This window comes from Petromyzon marinus, unplaced genomic scaffold (assembly GCF_048934315.1).
Source record: "Petromyzon marinus isolate PM22_M1 ecotype Great Lakes invasive population unplaced genomic scaffold, UKy_Petmar_22M1.pri1.0 PM_G_Scaffold_4, whole genome shotgun sequence".
Taxonomy (NCBI): Eukaryota; Metazoa; Chordata; class Hyperoartia; order Petromyzontiformes; family Petromyzontidae; genus Petromyzon; species Petromyzon marinus.
This window is the reverse complement of record NW_027422983.1, coordinates 6,706,051-6,724,504: the sequence shown is the minus strand read 5'-3', so window position 1 is coordinate 6,724,504 and position 18,454 is coordinate 6,706,051.

Below are 18,454 nucleotides of genomic sequence, written 5' to 3'. Positions count from 1 at the left end.
GACACCTACATAGACACTTACATACAGACGCTTACATACACTTACATACAGATACCGAGACACTTACATACATATACTTACATACAGACACTTACATACAGACACTTACATACAGACACTGAGACACTTACATACAGACACTTCCATACAGACACTGAGACACTTACATACAGACACTTACATACAGACACTTACATACAGACACTTACATACAGACACTGAGACACTTACATACAGACACTTACATACAGACACTGAGACACTTACATACAGACACTTACATACAGACACATACAGACGCTGAGACACTTACATACAGACACTTACATACAGACACTTACATACAGACACGAAGACACTTACATACAGACACTTACATACAGACACTTACATACAGACACTTACACACAGACATTTACATACAGATACTTGCATACAGACACTTACATACAGACACTGAGACACTTACATACAGACACTTACATACAGAAACTTACATAGAGACACTGAGATACTTACATACAGACACTTACATACAGACAATTAACATACGGACACTTACATACAGACACTTACATACAGACACTTACATACAGACACTGAGACACTTACATACAGACACTTACATACAGACACTTACATACAGACACTGAGATATTCACATACAGACACTTACATACAAACACTTAACATACAGACACTTACATACAGACACTTATATACAGACACTTACTTAGACATTTACTTACAGACACTGAGACACTTAAATACAAACACTTCCATACAGACACTTACATACAGACACTTACAAACACACACTGACATACAGACACTGAGACTTACATACAGACACTTACATACAGAAACTTACATAAAGACATTTACATAAAGACACTTACATAGATACTGAGACACTTACATACAGACACTTACATACAGACACTTACATACAGACACTTACATACAGACACTTACATACAGACACGAAGACACTTACATACAGACACTTACATACTGACACTTACATACAGACACTTACATACAGATACTTACATACAGACACTTACAGACACTTAAATACAGCCACCTACATACAGAGACTTACATACAGACACTTACATACAGACACTTACATACAGACACATACAGACACTTAGATACAGACACTTACATACAGACACTGAGACACTTACATACAGACACTTACATACAGACACTGAGATATTTACATACAGACACTTACATACAAACACTTAACATACCGACACTTACATACAGACACTTATATACAGACACTTACATAGAGACACTTACATACAGACACTTACTTAGACACTTACTTACAGACACTGAGACACTTAAATACAGACACTTACATACAGACACTTACATACAGACACTTACAAACACACACTGACATACAGACACTGAGACTTACATACAGACACTTACATACAGACACTTACATACAGACACTTACATAAAGACATTTACATACAGATACTGAGACACTTACATACAGACACTTACATACAGACACTTATATACACACACTTACATACAGACACTTACATACAGGCACTTACATACAGACACTTACATAGACACTTACATACAGACACTTACATACTGACACAAACAGACACTGAGACACTTACATACAGACACTTACATACAAACACTTACATACAGACACTTTCATACAGACACTTACATACAGACACTTACATACAGACCCTTACATACAAACACTTAGACACTTACATACAGACACTTACATACAGGCTCTTACATAAAGACACTTACATACAGACACTTAGACACTTACATACAGACACTTACATACAGACTCTTACGTAAAGACACTTACATACAGACAATTACATACAGACACTTACATACAGACACTAAGACACTTACATACAGACACTTACATACAGACACTTACATACAGACACTCAGACACTTACATAGACACTTACATACAGACGCTTACATACACTTACATACAGACACTGAGACACTTACATACATACACTTACACACAGACACTTACATACAGACACTTACATACAGACACTGAGACACTTACATACAGACACTTCCATACAGACACTGAGACACTTACATACAGACACTTACATACAGACACTTACATACAGACACTTACATACAGACACTGAGACACTTACATACAGACACTTACATACAGACACTGAGACACTTACATACAGACACTGAGACACTTACATACAGACACTTACATAAAGACACTGAGACACTTACATAGACACTTACATACAGACGCTCACATACAGACACTGAGACACTTACATACAGACACATACAGACGCTGAGACACTTACATACAGACACTTACATACAGACACTTACATACAGACACGAAGACACTTACATACAGACACTTACATACAGACACTTACATACAGACACTTACATACAGACACTTACATACAGACACTTACAAACAGACACTTACACACAGAAACTTACACACAGACACTTACATACAGACACTTACAGACACTTACATACAGCCACCTACATACAGAGACTTACATACAGACACATACAGACACTTACATACACACACTTACATACAGACACTGAGATATTTACATACAGACACTTACATACAAACACTTAACATACCGACACTTACATACAGACACTTACATAGAGACACTTACATACAGACACTTACTTAGACACTTACTTACAGACACTGAGACACTTAAATACAGACACTTACATACAGACACTTACATACAGACACTTACAAACACACACTGACATACAGACACTGAGACTTACATACAGACACTTACATACAGACATTTACATACAGACACTTACATAAAGACATTTACATATAGATACTGAGACACTTACATACAGACACTTACATACAGACACTTTTATACACACACTTACATACAGACACTTACATACAGGCACTTAGATAGACACTTACATACAGACACTTACATACTGACACAAACAGACTCTGAGACACTTACATACAGAAACTTACATACAAACACTTACATACAGACACTTACATACAGACACTTACATACAGACACTTACATACAGACCCTTACATACAAACACTTAGACACTTACATACAGACACTTACATACAGACTCTTACATAAAGACACTTACATACAGACACTTAAACACTTACATACAGACACTTACATACAGACTCTTACATAAAGACACTTACATACAGACACTTAGACACTTACATACAGACACTTACATACAGACTCTTACATAAAGACACTTACATACAGACAATTACATATAAACACTTACATACAGACACTAAGACACTTACATACAGACACTTACATACATACACTTACATACAGACACTGAGACACTTACATACATATACTTACATACAGACACTTACATACAGACACTGAGACACTTACATACAGACACTTACATACAGACACTGAGACACTTACATACAGACACTTACATACAGACACATACAGACGCTGAGACACTTACATACAGACACTTACATACAGACACTTACATACAGACACGAAGACACTTACATACAGACACTTACATACAGACACTTACATACAGACACTTACACACAGACATTTACATACAGATACTTGCATACAGACACTTACATACAGACACTGAGACACTTACATACAGACACTTACATACAGAAACTTACATAGAGACACTGAGATACTTACATACAGACACTTACATACAGACAATTAACATACGGACACTTACATACAGACACTTACATACAGACACTTACATACAGACACTTACATACAGACACTGAGACACTTACATACAGACACTTACATACAGACACTTACATACAGACACTGAGATATTCACATACAGACACTTACATACAAACACTTAACATACAGACACTTACATACAGACACTTATATACAGACACTTACTTAGACATTTACTTACAGACACTGAGACACTTAAATACAAACACTTCCATACAGACACTTACATACAGACACTTACAAACACACACTGACATACAGACACTGAGACTTACATACAGACACTTACATACAGAAACTTACATAAAGACATTTACATAAAGACACTTACATAGATACTGAGACACTTACATACAGACACTTACATACAGACACTTACATACAGACACTTACATATAGATACTTACATAGAGACACTTACATACAGAAACTTACATACAGACACTTACATACAGATACTTACATACAGACACTTACAGACACTTACATACAGCCACTTACATACAGACACTTACATACAGACACTTACATACAGACACATACAGACACTTGTATACAGACATTTACATACAGACCCTAAGACACTTACATACAGACACTTACACACAGACACTTACATACAGACGCTGAGACACTTACATACAGACACTTACATACAGACGCTGAGACACTTACATACAGACACTTACATAGAGACACTTACATACAGACACTGAGACACTTACATACAGACACTTACATACAGACACTTACATACAGACACTTAGACATTTACTTAGAGACACTGAGACACTTAAATACAAACACTTACATACAGACACTTACATACAGACACTTACAAACACACACTGACATACAGACACTGAGACTTACATACAGACACTTACATACAGACACTTACATACAGACACTTACATAAAGACATTTACATACAGATACTGAGACACTTACATACAGACACTTACATACAGACACTTACATACACACACTTACATACAGACACTTACATACAGGCACTTACATACAGACACTTACATAGACACTTACATACAGACACTTACATACTGACACAAACAGACACTGAGACACTTACATACAGACACTTACATACAGACACTTACATACAGACACTTACATACAGACACTTACATACTGACACTGTGACACTGACATACAGACACTTACATACAGATACTTACATAGAGACACTTACATACAGAAACTTACATACAGACACTTACATACAGATACTTACATACAGACACTTACAGACACTTACATACAGACACTTACATACAGACACTTACATACAGACATACAGACACTTACATACAGACACTTACACTCAGACCCTAAGACACTTACATACAGACACTTACACACAGACATTTACATACAGATACTTACATACAGACACTTACATACAGACACTTACATACAGACACTGAGACACTTACATACAGACACTTACATACAGAAATTTACATACAGACACTGAGATACTTACATACAGACACTTACATACAGACACTTAACATACAGACACTTACATACAGACACTTACATACAGACACTTACATACAGACACTGAGATATTCACATACAGACACTTACATACAAACACTTAACATACAGACACTTACATACAGACACTTACATACAGACACTTACTTAGACATTTACTTACAGACACTGAGACACTTAAATACAAACACTTACATACAGACACTTACATACAGACACTTACAAACACACACTGACATACAGACACTGAGACTTACATACAGACACTTACATACAGACACTTACATACAGACACTTACATACAGACACTTACATACAGATACTGAGACACATACAGACACTTACATACAGACACTTACATACACACACTTACATACAAACACCTACATACAGGCACTTACATACAGACACTTACATAGACACTTACATACAGACACTTGCATACTGACACAAACAGACACTGAGACACTTACATACAGACACTTACATACAAACACGTACATACAGACACTTACATACAGACACTTACATAGAGACACTTACATACAGACCCTTACATACAGACACTTAGACACTTACATACAGTCACTTACATACAGACTCTTACATAAAGACACTTACATACAGACACTTAGACACTTACATACAGACACTTACATACAGACTCTTACATAAAGACACTTACATACAGACAATTACATACAGACACTTACATACAGACACTAAGACACTTACATACAGACACTTACATACAGACACTTACATGCAGACACTGAGACACCTACATAGACACTTACATACAGACGCTTACATACACTTACATACAGATACCGAGACACTTACATACATATACTTACATACAGACACTTACATACAGACACTTACATACAGACACTGAGACACTTACATACAGACACTTCCATACAGACACTGAGACACTTACATACAGACACTTACATACAGACACTTACATACAGACACTTACATACAGACACTGAGACACTTACATACAGACACTTACATACAGACACTGAGACACTTACATACAGACACTGAGACACTTACATACAGACACTTACATAAAGACACTGAGACACTTACATAGACACTTACATACAGATGCTTACATACAGACACTTACATACAGACACTGAGACACTTACATACAGACACTTACATACAGACACATACAGACGCTGAGACACTTACATACAGACACTTACATACAGACACTTACATACAGACACGAAGACACTTACATACAGACACTTACATACTGACACTTACATACAGACACTTACATACAGACACTTACAAACAGACACTTACATACAGAAACTTACACACAGACACTTACATACAGATACTTACATACAGACACTTACAGACACTTAAATACAGCCACCTACATACAGAGACTTACATACAGACACTTACATACAGACACTTACATACAGACACATACAGACACTTAGATACAGACACTTACATACAGACACTGAGACACTCACATACAGACACTTACATACAGACACTTACATACAGACACTGAGATATTTACATACAGACACTTACATACAAACACTTGACATACAGACACTTACATACAGACACTTATATACAGACACTTACATAGAAACACTTACATACAGACACTTACTTAGACACTTACTTACAGACACTGAGACACTTAAATACAAACACTTACATACAGACACTTACATACAGACACTTACAAACACACACTGACATACAGACACTGAGACTTACATACAGACACTTACATACAGACACTTACATACAGACACTTACATAAAGACATTTACATACAGATACTGAGACACTTACATACAGACACTTACATACAGACACTTACACACACTTACATACAAACACTTACATACAGGCACTTACATACAGACACTTACATAGACACTTACATACTCAAACTGTAAATGTGGATTAACTCTTCAACACACCGGTGGGCTGAAGTAGTGAATTATTTGTCTTTTGTCAACGTGACACTTTTTTTTGCTGATTGGCCGTGTCGGGTGGTGGAGGGTTACGACACATTTATAAATAAACGCGATCTAACCCAAAAACCTTTATTATGAATACAGACACTTACATACTGACACAAACAGACACTGAGACACGTACATACAGACACTTACATAGAGACACTTACATACAGACCCTTACATACAGACACTTAGACACTTACATACAGACACTTACATACAGACTCTTACATAAAGACACTTACATACAGACACTTAGACACTTACATACAGACACTTACATACAGACTCTTACATAAAGACACTTACATACAGACAATTACATACAAACACTTACATACAGACACTAAGACACTTACATACAGACACTTACATACATACACTTACATACAGACACTGAGACACTTACATACATATACTTACATACAGACACTTACATACAGACACTTACATACAGACACTGAGACACTTACATACAGACACTTCCATACAGACACTGAGACACTTACATACAGACACTTACATACAGACACTTACATACAGACACTTACATACAGACACTGAGCCACTTACATATAGACACTTACATACAGACACTGAGACACTTACATACAGACACTTACATAAATACACTGAGACACTTACATAGACACTTACATACAGACGCTTACATACAGACACTTACATACAGACACTGAGACACTTACATACAGACACTTACATACAGACACATACAGACGCTGAGACACTTACATACAGACACTTACATACAGACACTTACATACAGACACGAAGACACTTACATACAGACACTTACATACTGACACTTACATACAGACACTTACATACAGACACTTACAAACAGACACTTACATACAGAAACTTACACACAGACACTTACATACAGAGACTTACATACTGACACTTACATACAGACACTTACATACAGACACATACAGACACTTAGATACAGACACTTACATACAGACACTGAGACACTTATATACAGACACTTACATACAGACACTTACATACAGACACTGAGATATTTACATACAGACACTTACATACAAACACTTAACATACCGACACTTACATACAGACACTTATATACAGACACTTACATAGAGATACTTACATACAGACACTTACAAACACACACTGACATACAAACACTGAGACTTACATACAGACACTTACATACAGACACTTACATACAGACACATACAGACGCTGAGACACTTACATACAGACACTTACATACAGACACTTACATACAGACACGAAGACACTTACATACAGACACTTACATACAAACACTTAACATACAGACACTTACATACAGACACTTACATACAGACACTTACTTAGACATTTACTTACAGACACTGAGACACTTAAATACAAACACTTACATACAGACACTTACATACAGACACTTACAAACACACACTGACATACAGACACTGAGACTTACATACAGACACTTACATACAGACACTTACATACAGACACTTACATACAGACACTTACATACAGATACTGAGACACTTACATACAGACACTTACATACAGACACTTACATACACACACTTACATACAAACACCTACATACAGGCACTTACATACAGACACTTACATAGACACTTACATACAGACACTTGCATACTGACACAAACAGACACTGAGACACTTACATACAGACACTTACATACAAACACGTACATACAGACACTTACATACAGACACTTACATAGAGACACTTACATACAGACCCTTACATACAGACACTTAGACACTTACATACAGACACTTACCTACAGACTCTTACATAAAGACACTTACATACAGACACTTACATACAGACACTAAGACACTTACATACAGACACTTACATACAGACACTTACATACAGACACTGAGACACCTACATAGACACTTACATACAGACGCTTACATACACTTACATACAGATACCGAGACACTTACATACATATACTTACATACAGACACTTACATACAGACACTTACATACAGACACTGAGACACTTACATACAGACACTTCGATACAGACACTGAGACACTTACATACAGACACTTACATACAGACACTTACATACAGACACTTACATACAGACACTGAGACACTTACATACAGACACTTACATACAGACACTGAGACACTTACATACAGACACTGAGACAGTTACATACAGACACTTACATAAAGACACTGAGACACTTATATAGACACTTACATACAGATGCTTACATACAGACACTTACATACAGACACTGAGACACTTACATACAGACACTTACATACAGACACATACAGACGCTGAGACACTTACATACAGACACTTACATACAGACACTTACATACAGACACGAAGACACTTACATACAGACACTTACATACTGACACTTACATACAGACACTTACATACAGACACTTACAAACAGACACTTACATACAGAAACTTACACACAGACACTTACATACAGATACTTACATACAGACACTTACAGACACTTAAATACAGCCACCTACATACAGAGACTTACATACAGACACTTACATACAGACACTTACATACAGACACATACAGACACTTAGATACAGACACTTACATACAGACACTGAGACACTCACATACAGACACTTACATACAGACACTTACATACAGACACTGAGCTATTTACATACAGACACTTACATACAAACACTTGACATACAGACACTTACATACAGACACTTATATACAGACACTTACATAGAAACACTTACATACAGACACTTACTTAGACACTTACTTACATACACTGAGACACTTAAATACAAACACTTACATACAGACACTTACAAACACACACTGACATACAGACACTGAGACTTACATACAGACACTTACATACAGACACTTACATACAGACACTTACATAAAGACATTTACATACAGATACTGAGACACTTACATACAGACACTTACATACAGACACTTACACACACTTACATACAAACACTTACATACAGGCACTTACATACAGACACTTACATAGACACTTACATACAGACACTTACATACTGACACAAACAGACACTGAGACACGTACATACAGACACTCACATAGAGAAACTTACATACAGACCCTTACATACAGACACTTAGACACTTACATACAGACACTTACATACAGACTCTTACATAAAGACACTTACATACAGACACTTAGACACTTACATACAGACACTTACATACAGACTCTTACATAAAGACACTTACATACAGACAATTACATACAAACACTTACATACAGACACTAAGACACTTACATACAGACACTTACATACATACACTTACATACAGACACTGAGACACTTACATACATATACTTACATACAGACACTTACATACAGACACTTACATACAGACACTGAGACACTTACATACAGACACTTCCATACAGACACTGAGACACTTACATACAGACACTTACATACAGACACTTACATACAGACACTTACATACAGACACTGCGACACTTACATATAGACACTTACATACAGACACTGAGACACTTACATACAGACACTTACATAAAGACACTGAGACACTTACATAGACACTTACATACAGATGCTTACATACAGACACTTACATACAGACACTGAGACACTTACATACAGACACTTACATTCAGACACATACAGACGCTGAGACACTTACATACAGACACTTACATACAGACACTTACATACAGACACGAAGACACTTACATACAGACACTTACATACTGACACTTACATACAGACACTTACATACAGACACTTACAAACAGACACTTACATACAGAAACTTACACACAGACACTTACATACAGATACTTACATACAGACACTTACAGACACTTAAATACAGCCACCTACATACAGAGACTTACATACAGACACTTACATACAGACACTTACATACAGACACATACAGACACTTAGATACAGACACTTACATACAGACACTGAGACACTTACATACAGACACTTACATACAGACACTTACATACAGACACTGAGATATTTACATACAGACACTTACATACAAACACTTAACATACCGACACTTACATACAGACACTTATATACAGACACTTACATAGAGACACTTACATACAGACACTTACTTAGACACTTACTTACAGACACTGAGACACTTAAATATAGACACTTACATACAGACACTTACATACAGACACTTACATACTGACACAAACAGACACTGAGACACTTACATACAGACACTTACATACAAACACTTACATACAGACACTTACATACAGACACTTACATACAGACACTTACATACAGACCCTTACATACAAACACTTAGACACTTACATACAGACACTTACATACAGACTCTTACATAAAGACACTTACATACAGACACTTAGACACTTACATACAGACACTTACATACAGACTCTTACATAAAGACACTTACATACAGACACTTAGACACTTACATACAGACACTTACATACAGACTCTTACATAAAGACCCTTACATACAGACAATTACATACAAACACTTACATACAGACACTAAGACACTTACATACAGACACTTACATACATATACTTACATACAGACACTGAGACACTTACATACATATACTTACATACAGACACTTACATACAGACACTTACATACAGACACTGAGACACTTACATACAGACACTTACATACAGACACTTACATACAGACACGAAGACACTTACATACAGACACTTACATACTGACACTTACATACAGACACTTACATACAGACACTTACAAACAGACACTTACATACAGAAACTTACACACAGACACTTACATACAGATACTTACATACAGACACTTACAGACACTTAAATACAGCCACCTACATACAGAGACTTACATACAGACACTTACATACAGACACTTACATACAGACACATACAGACACTTAGATACAGACACTTACATACAGACACTGAGACACTTACATACAGACACTTACATACAGACACTTACATACAGACACTGAGATATTTACATACAGACACTTACATACAAACACTTAACATACCGACACTTACATACAGACACTTATATACAGACACTTACATAGAGACACTTACATACAGACACTTACTTAGACACTTACTTACAGACACTGAGACACTTAAATATAGACACTTACATACAGACACTTACATACAGACACTTACATACTGACACAAACAGACACTGAGACACTTACATACAGACACTTACATACAAACACTTACATACAGACACTTACATACAGACACTTACATACAGACACTTACATACAGACCCTTACATACAAACACTTAGACACTTACATACAGACACTTACATACAGACTCTTACATAAAGACACTTACATACAGACACTTAGACACTTACATACAGACACTTACATACAGACTCTTACATAAAGACACTTACATACAGACACTTAGACACTTACATACAGACACTTACATACAGACTCTTACATAAAGACCCTTACATACAGACAATTACATACAAACACTTACATACAGACACTAAGACACTTACATACAGACACTTACATACATATACTTACATACAGACACTGAGACACTTACATACATATACTTACATACAGACACTTACATACAGACACTTACATACAGATACTGAGACACTTACATACAGACACTTCCATACAGACACTGAGACACTTACATACAGACACTTACATACAGACACTTACATACAGACACTGAGACACTTACATACAGACACTTACATACAGACACTGAGACACTTACATACAGACACTTACATAAAGACACTGAGACACTTACATAGACACTTACATACAGACGCTTACATACAGACACTTACATACAGACACTTACAAACATACACTTACATACAGAAACTTACATACAGACACTTAGATACAGATACTTACATACAGACACTGAGACACTTACATACAGACACTTACATACAAACACTTACATACAGACACTTACATACAGACCCTTACATACAAACACTTAGACACTTACATACAGACACTTACATACAGACTCTTACATAAAGACACTTACATACAGACACTTAGACACTTACATACAGACACTTACATACAGACTCTTACATAAAGACACTTACATACAGACACTTAGACACTTACATACAGACACTTACATACAGACTCTTACATAAAGACACTTACATACAGACAATTACATACAAACACTTACATACAGACACTAAGACACTTACATACAGACACTTACATACATACACTTACATACAGACACTGAGACACTTACATACATATACTTACATACAGACACTTACATACAGACACTGAGACACTTACATACAGACACTTACATACAGACACTGAGACACTTACATACAGACACTTACATACAGACACATACAGACGCTGAGACACTTACATACAGACACTTACATACAGACACTTACATACAGACACGAAGACACTTACATACAGACACTTACATACAGACACTTACATACAGACTCTTACATACAGACACTTACAAACAGACACTTACATACAGAAACTTACACACAGACACTTACATACAGATACTTACATACAGACACTTACAGACACTTACATACAGCCACCTACATACAGAGACTTACATACAGACACTTACATACAGACACATACAGACACTTACATACACACACTTACATACAGACACTGAGACACTTACATACAGAAACTTACATACAGACACTTACATACAGACACTGAGATATTTACATACATACACTTACATACAAACACTTAACATACAGACACTTACATACAGACACTTATATACAGACACTTACATAGAGACACTTACATACAGACACTTACTTAGACACTTACTTACAGACACTGAGACACTTAAATACAGACACTTACATACAGACACTTACATACAGACACTTACATACTGACACAAACAGACACTGAGACACTTACATACAGACACTTACATACAAACACTTACATACAGACACTTACATACAGACACTTACATACAGACACTTACATACAGACCCTTACATACAAACACTTAGACACTTACATACAGACACTTACATACAGACTCTTACATAAAGACACTTACATACAGACACTTAGACACTTACATACAGACACTTACATACAGACTCTTACATAAAGACACTTACATACAGACACTTAGACACTTACATACAGACACTTACATACAGACTCTTACATAAAGACCCTTACATACAGACAATTACATACAAACACTTACATACAGACACTAAGACACTTACATACAGACACTTACATACATACACTTACATACAGACACTGAGACACTTACATACATATACTTACATACAGACACTTACATACAGACACTTACATACAGACACTGAGACACTTACATACAGACATTTCCATACAGACACTGAGACACTTACATACAGACACTTACATACAGACACTTACATACAGACACTGAGACACTTACATACAGACACTTACATACAGACACTGAGACACTTACATACAGACACTTACATAAAGACACTGAGACACTTACATAGACACTTACATACAGACGCTTACATACAGACACTTACATACAGACACTGAGACACTTACATACAGACACTTACATACAGACACATACAGACGCTGAGACACTTACATACAGACACTTGCATACAGACACTTACATACAGACACGAAGACACTTACATACAGACACTTACATACTGACACTTACATACAGACACTTACATACAGACACTTGCAAACAGACACTTACATAAGAAACTTACACACGGACACTTACTTACAGATACTTACATACAGACACTTACAGACACTTAAATACAGCCACCTACATACAGAGACTTACATACAGACACTTACATACAGACACTTACATACGGACACATACATACACTTAGATACAGACACTTACATACAGACACTGAGACACTTACATACAGACACTTAGATACAGACACTTACATACAGACACTGAGACACTTACATACAGACACTTACATACAAACACTTAACATACCGACACTTACATACAGACACTTATATACAGACACTTACATAGAGACACTTACATACAGACACTTACTTAGACACTTACTTACAGACACTGAGACACTTAAATACAGACACTTACATACAGACACTTACATACAGACACTTACAAACACACACTGACATACAGACACTGAGACTTACATACAGACACTTACATACAGACAATTACATACAGACACTTACATACAGACACGAAGACACTTACATACAGACACTTACATACTGACACTTACATACAGACACTTACATACAGATACTTACATACAGACACTTACAGACACTTAAATACAGCCACCTACATACAGAGACTTACATACAGACACTTACATACAGACACTTACATACAGACACATACAGACACTTAGATACAGACACTTACATACAGACACTGAGACACTTACATACAGACACTTACATACAGACACTGAGATATTTCCATACAGACACTTACATACAAACACTTAACATACCGACACTTACTTACAGACACTTATATACAGACACTTACATAGAGACACTTACATACAGACACTTACTTAGACACTTACTTACAGACACTGAGACACTTAAATACAGACACTTACATACAGACACTTACATACAGACACTTACAAACACACACTGACATACAGACACTGAGACTTACATACAGACACTTACATACAGACACTTACATACAGACACTTACATAAAGACATTTACATACAGATACTGAGACACTTACATACAGACACTTACATACAGACACTTATATACACACACTTACATACAGACACTTACATACAGGCACTTACATACAGACACTTACATTGACACTTACATACAGACACTTACATACTGACACAAACAGACACTGAGACACTTACATACAGACACTTACATACAAACACTTACATACAGACACTTACATACAGACACTTACATACAGATACTTACATACAGACCCTTACATACAAACACTTAGACACTTACATACAGACACTTACATACAGGCTCTTACATAAAGACACTTACATACAGACACTTAGACACTTACATACAGACACTTACATACAGACTCTTACATAAAGACACTTACATACAGACACTTAGACACTTACATACAGACACTTACATACAGACTCTTACATAAAGACACTTACATACAGACACTTAGACACTTACATACATACACTTACATACAGACTCTTACATAAAGACCCTTACATACAGACAATTACATACAAACACTTACATACAGACACTAAGACACTTACATACAGACACTTACATACATACACTTACATACAGACACTGAGACACTTACATACATATACTTACATACAGACACTTACATACAGACACTTACATACAGACACTGAGACACTTACATACAGACACTTCCATACAGACACTGAGACACTTACATACAGACACTTACATACAGACACTTACATACAGACACTGAGACACTGACATACAGACACTGAGACTTACATACAGACACTTACATACAGACACTTACATACAGACACTTACATACAGACACGAAGACACTTACATACAGATACTTACATACGGACACTTACATACAGACACTTACATACAGATACTTACATACAGACACTTACAGACACTTAAATACAGCCACCTACATACAGAGACTTACATACAGACACTTACATACAGACACTTACATACAGACACATACATACACTTAGATACAGACACTTACATACAGACACTGAGACACTTACATACAGACACTTAGATACAGACACTTACATACAGACACTGAGACACTTACATACAGACACTTACATACAAACACTTAACATACCGACACTTACATACAGACACTTATATACAGACACTTACATAGAGACACTTACATACAGACACTTACTTAGACACTTACTTACAGACACTGAGACACTTAAATACAGACACTTACATACAGACACTTACATACAGACACTTACAAACACACACTTACATACAGACACTGAGACTTACATACAGACACTTACATACAGACACTTACATACAGACACTTACATAAAGACATTTACATACAGATACTGAGACACTTACATACAGACACTTACATACAGACACTTATATACACACACTTACATACAGACACTTACATACAGGCACTTACATACAGACACTTACATAGACACTTACATACAGACACTTACATACTGACACAAACAGACACTGAGACACTTACATACAGACACTTACATACAAACACTTACGTACAGACACTTACATACAGACACTTACATACAGACACTTACATACAGACCCTTACATACAAACACTTAGACACTTACATACAGACACTTACATACAGGCTCTTACATAAAGACACTTACATACAGACACTTAGACACTTACATACAGACACTTACATACAGACTCTTACATAAAGACACTTACATACAGACAATTACATACAGACACTAAGACACTTACATACAGACACTTACATACAGACACTTACATACAGACACTCAGACACTTACATAGACACTTACATACAGACGCTTACATACACTTACATACAGACACTGAGACACTTACATACATACACTTACACACAGACACTTACATACAGACACTTACATACAGACACTGAGACACTTACATACAGACACTTCCATACAGACACTGAGACACTTACATACAGACACTTACATACAGACACTTACATACAGACACTTACATTCAGACACTGAGACACTTACATACAGACACTTACATACAGACACTGAGACACTTACATACAGACACTGAGACACTTACATACAGACACTTACATAAAGACACTGAGACACTTACATAGACACTTACATACAGACGCTCACATCTAGACACTGAGACACTTACATACAGACACTTACATACAGACACATACAGACGCTGAGACACTT